The sequence below is a fragment of the Suncus etruscus genome, chromosome 15 (assembly GCF_024139225.1).
Source record: "Suncus etruscus isolate mSunEtr1 chromosome 15, mSunEtr1.pri.cur, whole genome shotgun sequence".
Lineage (NCBI taxonomy): Eukaryota > Metazoa > Chordata > Mammalia > Eulipotyphla > Soricidae > Suncus > Suncus etruscus.
The window spans coordinates 81,014,084-81,023,539 of record NC_064862.1 but is presented as its reverse complement, the minus strand read 5'-3'; the positions used below and the strand labels follow the sequence as shown (position 1 = coordinate 81,023,539).

At 38.0% G+C, this 9,456-nt stretch overlaps 1 non-coding gene across 1 annotated transcript; it reads right to left on the bottom strand.

The window, feature by feature from the left end:
- Nucleotides 1–8,280: 8,280 nt before the first annotated feature.
- Nucleotides 8,281–8,410, bottom strand: LOC126031896 (small nucleolar RNA SNORA22). Its single transcript, XR_007503703.1, has one exon. It is a non-coding gene; the product is annotated as a small nucleolar RNA SNORA22 (small nucleolar RNA).
- Between the last annotated feature and the right edge of the window lie 1,046 nt (nucleotides 8,411–9,456).

Here is a 9,456-nt window from a genome sequence, read left to right as displayed (position 1 = left end):
CCAGGAGCAATTTCTGAGCCTAGAGCCAGGAGTAACCCTGAGTGTGGCCCAAAAACAAACAAACAAACAAATAGACAGACAGACAGACAGAAAGAAAGAAAGAAAGAAAGAAAGAAAGAAAGAAAGAAAGAAAGAAAGAAAGAAAGAAAGAGAAAGAAGTAGTATAAAAAAGGAAAGAAATTTAGACCAGATGAATGAATTTGAGAAAGGGAAGTAATGGGAAGCTGCGATTGCCAGTGGGTGGGATTCAAACCCCTGTCCTTCTGCATGCAAGCACTTTACCTCCATGCTGTCTCTATGGCCCCTGTTTTTATACTACTTCTTATGCTCTAGGGTTCGCATATAGTTCAACATTCACTCAGTATCTTCATCCAGTGTTTCTTTGTACTATAAATGAACGAGATCATCCTGTATTTTTATTTCTTCTTTTGGTTGAGTTCAATAAGTAAGTGACCTTTTCTACCCCTGTGCTCAAGTCTCACTCTGGATGGTGTTCAGGGGCCATATGAAGTGTGGGTATAGATTTCTGGTCAGGACCTCCCAAAGAAATTGCATCAGCTGCTGTATTATCATTCTTGCTTACATTTCAATTACTGAACAACTTAGTGGTTTAAACACTTTCGTTTCATGATGTTGAACGTTTGTATATTCCAATCCCCAGCAGTTCTCTACCCCTAGGCACTGCAAGAAACAACTGAGCACACAGAAAGGAGGAGATCTAGAGCACCAATGGCTATGCCCACTCACATACTCAAATATCCCTTAGATAACCCTTCCCACCAATCCCTGAGCCCCATTCTGAGCCATGTGTCTTATGTAGAAGTCTCCAATTCACTCATGTAACTGAGAAAGCATGAAATGTTGATGCTTTCCTGCAAATTCTACATTATATACACAGATATCTTGGGTCAAAAACTTCATCCAGGGAGAGAAGTGATAGTACAGCTGGGAATGCATTTGACTTGCATATAGCAGACCTGGACTTGATTCCTAGCATCCTATATGCTCTCCAGATCACACCAGGAGTAATTCCTGAGCATTTCTAGGTGTGGCACAGAAATAAACATAAGGAAAAATATTTCTCTCTCTTTTAGAAACATACATCATTAGAAATATACATACACACATATACACGTATCACAGAATGTAGGCCATTTGCCTTGCACATGGCCGCCATGAGTTTGATCCCTGTCATTTCATATGTCTTCCAGGTCTGCAGAAGTAATTTGAGAGCACAGAGCTAGGACCAACTTTGAACCCACGAGTTATGGCCAAAACATAAGTAAATATTAAAAATAATATTTAAAAAACAGGTAAATCTCTACAGCACATGTGATCAATTCCCACTCTCCATCATCTCTGTATGACCTGTAGAATACAGCAGTTTGGATCTCACGATCTAAGTCAAGCAAAATCTTCCCTTTCTTGCCAAGTGCCTGGTGTGAAGGGAGCCTGGCCTGGCTTGACCGCTCAATAATGAGGAGGGCATCCCACTGACGTCACAGAAATCGTGCTTTCCCTCCCCATATCCTTTTTCCCTTGTGGTTCCACCAACTGCCAAAGCTTCAGGTGGAGAGAAGGTCCCCTGGGTGAGGGATTGTCCGGAGGAACATTTTTCTTTCTGCCATAGAGGGTCCGTGCTGAGCACCCCGAGATTCCAGAGTTATGGCCGGTTGAAAGGCAGGAGCACCCAGGGGAGGTGCGGGGGTGCCGATCTAAAGACCAAGACAGACTGATGGCTAGAGCAGACAAGTGTGTGAATGACCAAGACTCAGGATGGGTTGCAAAGCAGGTGGTCGAAGGAGAACAAGATTTGAACTATCTCATGTGGGAACTTTCATAAACCACAGAGAAGGAAATGAACCAAATGATGTATTTGGATTTTCTTTTTTTTCTTTTTTTGATTTTTTGACGTCTTTATTTTGGTGTAGATATTGAAGATGGTATCTCCAATTTTATTTTAATTTTATTATTTTTAACAGGGAAATATATTTTTTATTTAACCAACTTTATTACATACATGATTGTATTTGGGTTTCAGTCATGTAAAGAACACCACCCATCACCAGTACAACATTCTCATCACCAATGTCCAAAATCTCCCTCCTCCCCACCAACCCCCTCTTGTACTCTAGACAGGCTTGCTATTTCCCTCGTACATTCTCATTATTAGGATAGTTCAAAACGTAGTTATTTCTCTAACTAAAATCATCCCTGTTTGCAGTGAACTTCATGAGGTGAGCTGTACCTTCCAGCTCTTTTCTCTTTTGTGCCTGAAAATTATTATTGCAAGAATGTCTTTCATTTTTCTTAAAACCCATAGATGAGTGAGACCATTCTGCATCTTTCTCTCTCTCTCTGACTTATTTCACTCAGCATAATAGATTCCATGTACATCCATGTATAGGAAAATTTCATGACTTCATCTCTCCTGACAGCTGCATAATATTCCATTGTGTATATGCACCAGTTTCTTTAGCCATTCATCTGTTGAAGGGTATCTTGGCTGTTTCCAGAGCCTTGCTATGGTAAATAGTGCTGCAATGAATATAGGTGTAAGGAAGGGATTTTTTTGTTGTATTTTTGTGTTCCTAGGGTATATTCCTAGGAGTGGTATAGCTGGGTCATATGGGAGCTTAGTTTCCAGGTTTTGGGAGGAATCTCCATATTGCTTTCCATAAAGGTTGAACTAGATGGCATTTCCACCAGCAGTGGATAAGAGTTCCTTTCTCTCCGCATCCCTGCCAACACTGCTTGTTCTCACTTTTTGTGATGTGTGCCAATCTCTGGTGTGTGAGGTAGTACCTCATAGTTGTTTTGATTTGCATCTCCCTGATGATTAGTGATGTGCAGCATTTTTTTCATGAGTCCTTTGGCCATATGTATTTCTTCTTTGTCAAAGTGTCTGTCCATTTCTTCTCCCCAATTTTTGATGGGATTAGATTTTTTTCTTGTAAATTTTTGTCAGTGCCTTGTATATTTTGAAGATTAGCCCCTTATCTGATGGGTATTGGGTGAATAGTTTCTCCCACTCAGTGGGGGGCTCTTGTATCCTGGGCGCTATTCTTTTGAGGTGCAGAAGCATCTCAGTTTAATATATTCCCATCTGTTAATTTCTGCTTTCACTTGCTTGGAGAGTGCAGTTTCCTCCTTGAAGATGCCTTTAGTGGAGTGTTTTACCTATGTGTTGTTCTATATATCTTATGGTTTCAGGTCTGATATCGAGGTCTTCTGCAACCCCCGCGTCCCCGGCCAGCAGGGTGGTCAAGGGTCATGAAGTTATTCGTGAATCATGTAGAGATTCGACCTGAAAAATAAAAGAGGGCTGGGAAAATGATGGACTCAAGACGAGATTCCGATCAGGAGTTAAATTTATTGGGGGAGAAGAAGACTTAATATAGCATGGGCAAAACAAAGGAGTAGGGGGTGGTAATTTATCACAGTAACATTCTGTTTTTCAAAGTTACATTTTACAGGAGACTTATCTTACAGTTACAGGCATACAGCATTCTTTTTCAAGGATCATCGCCATAGGATATCTAATCTTGTATCTATCTTTACTGGAACAGCTAGTGCCTTGCGGTTTACGCTCTCTTTTCTTTAGGTCCAGGGGGTAAATGCCAGCAGCTGCAACATGCAGCTTGTCACGTAGACAGTTTTAACACAGGCATCAGAGACTCCATTTTGCTCTTTAGTTAAAGGGCCTCCAACAATTCCCCCTCTCTAGTAACAAAAATGGGTGGAAAGCCTGTCTTAGGCCACCTGATGGGACCTCAGTGTCAGCACCCTAGGAAAGAAGAAGATGGCTCGAGGAGCACACAAGATGTTCTTGTTAGAATGCATGTAGACAAAAGAGCCCTACCTCGAGGCTAGAACTGCTTAAGCAATATAGGGTGGGCCTCTGACAACTGACATCAGGCTAATCCCATGGTAGGTATTTCCACAGCCATGAGAGAAATGATTTTTTGCGTTTAGCACGTTGTTTCAATTCCTCAAAGTCCAGTTCATGGGAGCCTTCGCCCTCTATATTGTTACTCTCGGGGGATGGGGGTTCTTGTTCTTGGAGCTGTTGATAATGAATGCCCACAGAACATTTGGTAGCCTTGTCTACCTGGGATTTTACAAAGCCAGTTAAGTGGCGAAATGCCCATGGACCAATAGAAATAAGCAGCATAAAGGCGATAAAGGTACCAAGCAAGCTAGGCAATAAGGTGGACATCCACGGGGTGGTAGAAAACCAATTTTTATACCAAGATTCACTTTGGTCTAGGTTTCTTTTTGTCTCCTCTAAACTTTGTTCAACTCTTCTAATGCTGTCCCTAACCAGTCCTGATTTATCTTTGAAAAAACAATATTTTTCCTTAAAATGCAAGGTCGAGACCGCACCTGTTTTGCTGTACCATTTCAGCTAAGGAACCAACAGTTTGTTCTAAGTAGTCTAAACCTTTTTTAAGTTCTTCAACGTCCCTAACAACAGTTCTGGTTAAAACATTAGCAGCTTCTTGGGTGTAAACTAAGGAATAAATTACTGTGCCCGCAACAGTAACACCCTGCGGCGGGAGAGAGACACAAAGTTATATTTAAGGGGTAATAAATCAGTTTCTGGTCCAACAGTCAATTTAGGCATTAAAACAACCAAAACACAGTAGTCCTTGGACTCAAGAAACAACATGAAACAATGTGGGGAGATAAACCAGTGGAACAGGCAAAAAATGTCAAATTGGGGGCAATTATAAACTGAAAGGAGGAATTAACAACAAGAGTTTGATTACAAATTTCAATAAGGGGAATAGGGGGAAGCATATTGGGTCCCAAAAGGCAAAGTTCAATTCCCACCACTTGTTTCAAAGTCATGCCATGGCGTTGAGACTCCGTACCCCATCGCAGAAGGTTGGTATTGTTGGTGAAGTGAGGCAGTCCGAAGGCAGCAATTCCTTCATAGAATGGTGGGATGGGTGAATAACAGATTCAACATTCCTCATAGACAGGGTTAGTCAGGGCTGCAGCAGAGGCGCTGATCTGCAAAGATGAAACAGGTTCGGCAGGAATGGTGGGTTGAAGGACTGGAACTGTGGGTAAATCAAGGATGGCAGGCACTTTTGAGGTGGGTGAAAACACAACTGCAGGAGGTCTATAAGAAAACGGCTTGGCAGGAGGCAAAATGGTTATAGGTTTGGGAGAAAGTGAGGCCACGGGATGTAGCATATCAGTGGGGCCTATAGCTACAGAGGCATACTTGGGAGGTTCTTTTTACAATAAAATCTTTCATAATTTCAATTCTTTAAACCATGACCATATTCACAAAGTTTATTAATATTCTTAGCAGCAAATAATAATTTTTCATATAGAAAATAGAAGTTTAGGGGCCGGGCGGTGGCGCTAGAGGTAAGGTGCTTGCCTTGCCTGTGCTAGCCTTGGACGGACCGCGGTTCGATCCCCTGGCTTCCCATATGGTCCCCCAAGCCAGGAGCAACTTCTGAGCGCATAGCCAGGAGTAACCCCTGAGGGTCAAACGGGTGTGGCCCAAAAACCAAAAAAAAAAAAAAAAAAAAGAAAGAAAGAAAATAGAAGTTTGATTAGTCCTCTGGCCTTGGTTTACAGGCAGAAGACACCAGCAATTTACATTACACAAATTAATTCTGAATACTAGGAAGAATGCTTACTACTTCTGGCAGACTTTAGAATTTTAAGAGTTCTGATTAATAATCACTATGCACCACCTCTTAAATACTTGATCATTTCCCTTAAAACTAGCCTTTATCTCTTAGAAGTTTTTAAGATTTCCTATTACCCCATTTTCACCCAATAGCATGAGAACACTATTTTTAAATATTTTAACATATTTTAAAATATTCAAACCCCTTTTATGTCAACTTAAGTCATATTAATAATAATTATCCAGTTTGATTATACAGTTTCTTTTCTATTACACATTCCCAATTTCTATTGCACATTCTCAAACTTTCTGCATCCATCTACTTTCCTTTTTTCTTTCTAATTATAGAGTAGTCCATACTCTCACCTTCTTCACATTTCTCTGAATTCATTCTGCAAATTTCCTTTAGTCCTATTTGCAACCAACTGGTTACTCTCTTTTAGAATTTCTTTCCTTTTCCCCAGTATTAAACTCATTTCTTTTTCTTCTTGCATAACCACACTTTCTCTTACATTAATAATATTTGAAAAGAAAACTTTTAATTAAAACATTAAATACAATTTTAAAAGCTATGATTTCCTATTGTACTTATAAGTATTAAAATTTTTCATATACTATATTGACAAAAATTTTAGACCAGTGCAAAACCAAGTACCTTTAAATTTACAATCTAGAAGAGTTATAGTATTTAAAGTTTGATTTTTCCACTTAATTTTAGTTACTTTACCCTTTTGAATAACTTAGAACATTACCCAAAATGATCATTTGCTATAATTACTTCCATCTGACAGGTCTTAGTCATCCTTTATTTTCCCACATTACATTGTTATCTTAACCTGGCTTAAAATTGTAGAAGTTTCTCTGAACTAATTGATAATTCTTTCTTCATTCTTCAAATTCTTTAGGGCAGGTAAAATTCCTTAGAACAGGTGGCATTTTTACTGCCTGTATTAGAACTTAATTTCATCAGAAAAGTTAATTACAATAATGTGTAACATATTTTCTTTTTTTGTTTTTGGTTTTTGGGCCACACCCAGCAGTGCTCAGGGGTTACTCCTGGCTGTCTGCTCAGAAATAGCTCCTGGCAGGCACAAGGGACCACATGGGACACCAGGATTCGAACCAACCACCTTTGGTCCTGGATCGGCTGCTTGCAAGGCAAACGCCGCTGTGCTATCTCTCCAGGCCCAATTTGTAACATTTTTTTCACCAGATGATTTACTTTAAGGAACATTTAAGTCAAAGGAACTGCTTTGAGAGGACCATAAATACATTTTCCTTTGGCCTTAACTAATGCATGGGAGGAAGGTTGGGTGATCACAAAATTCAGACTTTTTCCAGGGAAAATTTATCCCCGATGGCCATTGAGAAATCTGGGGTTTATGATTCTCCAAACCCTCTGCCATGTTCCCAAAAGGACAAAGCCAGCTTAACACATAATTTTAACACATGATCTTTATTTGCAGGATGCCACAGTCTGTCAGCTGCTAAATGAGCAAACTGACCAGGTTGTAAAAAAAATTTAATTAAAATCTCAAAAATGGATAAGGCTTTGAAAATTGTATTTATCATAAAATGTAGAGATACCAAATAAACAGACAAAACAAAACAACACTAAAAACAACATTTTATACTTGTGGCCACTTTCATTCATCACAACACACACACAAACAGACAAAAGGATCGATCCAAAACTTACATTAGAAAAATTGACCCGGGTAAAATTGGACAAGTGCTTTTAAATATTTAGCCAGCATATTTGTAAGAAAAAATATTTTTTTGTAGAAAAACTTTTTCAGTTTTTAGAAGTACTTAATGTAGATGGAGTGGAACTTTGCTGAAAATAAAAGATTTAAGGTTTAGATTTAGCACAAAACATTTTTAAAATAATCCTAATTTGAAGTTTAAAACATTAAGTAAATGGTTAATAAGCACTTAAAATTTTTTAAGTAAAATGGTTAATGAGCACTGTAGAAGGAGTCTCCACTTTGAAGTATGATATCTGCTGCAAATGAATGGGTTTACTTTAAATTAGTTTCACAGTAGAACAGTAAGAGCTGCAATAAAGTGTTAAAATTTTTATGATTAAACACAAGAGCATGAACTAAGATTATTAAAGGTATGAAAAACTGACTTTATAAAAACAAACAACTGTTCCTACTTTGAAGATTTCAAGTGAATAATTTGTAAATAATATTATATACCAAATTAACAAAATGTTTAGATCATTATAAAATATAGTTAATGATGGGCCCGGAGAGATACCACAGCGGTGTTTGCCTTGCAAGCAGCCGATCCAGGACCAAAGGTGGTTGGATCGTATCCTGGTGTCCCATATGGTCCCCCGTGCCTGCCAGGAGCTGTTTCTGAGCAGACAGCCAGGAGTAACCCCTAAGCAATGCTGGGTGTGACCCAAAAACAAACAAACAAACAAAAATATATAGTTAACGACATCTGATGAATTTTCACACCTAGAGCTTAAGACCAAAATTATATTTGATACTTATTGTCAACCTGCTTATAAAATTTAGTTACTTTTATAATATTACTCATAAAATTAAATATATATATATTTTTTATCAATACTAGATTTCTTCACTTTGACACAAATATACAGATTTGTATAATGTGCTGACTTTCTGAATACACTTAAAAGGATAGTTCTTTCAATGCAGAGGTAAAGAAAAACCATTGCTGTAGCACAAAATTAAAACAAAGGGTACTATAAAGCACACCTGGGTGTTCACTGTGCAATAAAATCAACTATATTATTTACAAGGGCTAACCACATCATTTTCCACATAATTTTTTAAATATCTTAAAAATCAAAATAAATTTTCTAATAGAAATATAAAAAACTCAAAATTTAATACTGTGTGTCCATTTGAATTTTAAAACACCAAAAGGTTTTTCTTTTACCGATAATCTCTTATTACAAGTGACAGAATTATGACCTTGCTCCAAAATTTCTGAGAGGCATGAACAAAGAAAGTTTAGTGCCCTTATCTCTCAGTTGCTTTTTCTCCCTAGAGAATTTTTTAACCCTTACAGACCTAAATTTAGGTTTTCTAATTTCCAATCTTTTAACAATTACTTTACAACACCCAATGCACAAAACTTAATTACAAAAATGCTTTTAGAAAAGGCACACTTATGCCGCATAATTTAATTCACAAACTTCACAATTATTTGAGGCCTCTTATGAGACACAACAAAATTCTTACAATAATTCTCACTATAAATTCCACATGAACAGTTCCTGAATCTTTTTAATTCTACCACTGCCACTCTCTGCCATATTTAGCAGAGCAATCAAACTTGTAACCACAAAGACACACACAGGCTAGCACTATTTCTGCTGAACTTAAGCCAAAATTTACCAACTTTAAGAGAGAAGTGATATTTTTTTCTCCAAATTTTTGGCAGCATTTTGACTACACAGAAACTTACTGTCTCAAATACAGGTATAGAATATCCCACATATACACTACCTCTGCATAGATTAAAGGGCTTATTATAGCATTTTTTAACACTTTTAAAACCTCATAATTTTACCAACTGTGGTCTTTATCTTGGAAAAATATTTTAGGGCTGCATTCCTACCCTAAGGGATGGGGGGTGGCTAGCTTATCGGGATCTTAAAGAAAAATAGACCTTGAAAGAGTTGGGGGTATATGGCCTCTCCCTTGAGCGGGGCCATGACTTTATCTTTCTGTTTGTGCTGACCTGAGGTTTTGATATTTAAAACGAGAACATTTCTATGTGGGTCTCGGCTTTTTCAATAATTTCTTTCTTAAGGG